Source organism: Cebus imitator, unplaced genomic scaffold (genome assembly GCF_001604975.1).
Source record: "Cebus imitator isolate Cc_AM_T3 unplaced genomic scaffold, Cebus_imitator-1.0 Scaffold28, whole genome shotgun sequence".
Classification (NCBI taxonomy): Eukaryota; Metazoa; Chordata; class Mammalia; order Primates; family Cebidae; genus Cebus; species Cebus imitator.
The window spans coordinates 10,583,356-10,584,562 of NW_016107343.1; the positions used below are offsets into that span (position 1 = coordinate 10,583,356).

Genomic DNA, 1,207 nt, shown 5'->3' on the forward strand with positions numbered 1-1,207 from the left:
AGTAGAGACAGGGTTTCGCCGTGTTGGCCAGGCTGGTCTCTAACTCCTGGCCTCAAGTGATCCTCCTGCCTTGGCCTCCCAAAGTTCTGGGGTTACAGGTGTGAGTCACTGCACCCAGCCAAGCTGTTAGCTTTTAAAAATCATTTTATAGAACTTGTTTGGTTCCTGATTTAAACTAACCAATTATAAAGACACATAGGAGACAATCTGGAAGTCTGAACACTGAGGAATAGATGATATTAAGCAGTCATTACTAATTTTGTTCTAGATGTGATCATGGTGTCATGGTTATTAAAAAATTATCTCCTACTTACCTGGCAGGGGAGATACCATGATCACGAAGGTGGTTTTCCCAGGGCGAGGCTTATCCATTGCACTCCGGATGTGCTGACCCCTGTGATTTCCCCAAATGTGGGAAACTTGACTGCATAATTTGTGGTAGTGGGGGGACTGCGTTCGCACTTTCCCCTGGAAGAAAAAAAAAACTATCTCTTGAGGACACATCATAAGTACTTATAGGTTAAACCATGTGATAGCTGAGATTTGCTTCTAAATCATTTGGTCAGGGAGGAACACAGTATGTATAGAAACAAGGTTGCCCATGTATTGATCTTTGTTAAAGATGGGTAAGAACAATGTGCTCATTCATTATACTTTTCTCTCTACTGATGAATATGGTTTCAAATTTCCATAATAAAATGTTTTAAAATTATTTTTAAGAAAGAAAACCAAGGACACAAAAAAGAAGAAAAAAGGCTGTCAATAATCTGTTCATTTGTGTTCCGAAGAGCCACCCTTCCAGATCATCCATTTTCCAAAGCTGATCCCAGCCAGGCTGAGTGCTCCTCTTCCTCTGGACTTCCCCAGCACGTGACTTATTCTTCTAGAAGGGTGTCAAATTTACTCGTATTTCTGTCTGTTGAGTTTCATTTTCTGTTTAAACATATATTTATTGTCATTTCAGTCCTCTAAAATTCTCAGGGTTGAGTCATTCTAAGTAAATACTTATCTCTTGAGATGTTAAATGTTTTAATATTTTGGATAAAAGTCTTTGTAAACTAGGTTACATGACTTTTACCTTTCTAGTCAATATTTATTAAACTGACTTACCTTATATGAGTTTGAAAAGTTAATCATTATGAAAATTAATCTTGGCACTTGCCGTAATACCATAATACTGTGATTTTCACACGGGATATTCAAGAAT

General features: G+C 37.8%; 1 non-coding gene across 1 annotated transcript; it reads left to right on the forward strand.

Annotated features, from left to right (window-relative positions):
* The first annotated feature begins 306 nt into the window (after positions 1 to 306).
* Positions 307 to 471, forward strand: LOC119470361. Its single transcript, XR_005199254.1, has one exon. It is a non-coding gene; the product is annotated as a U1 spliceosomal RNA (small nuclear RNA).
* The last annotated feature ends 736 nt before the right edge of the window (positions 472 to 1,207 follow it).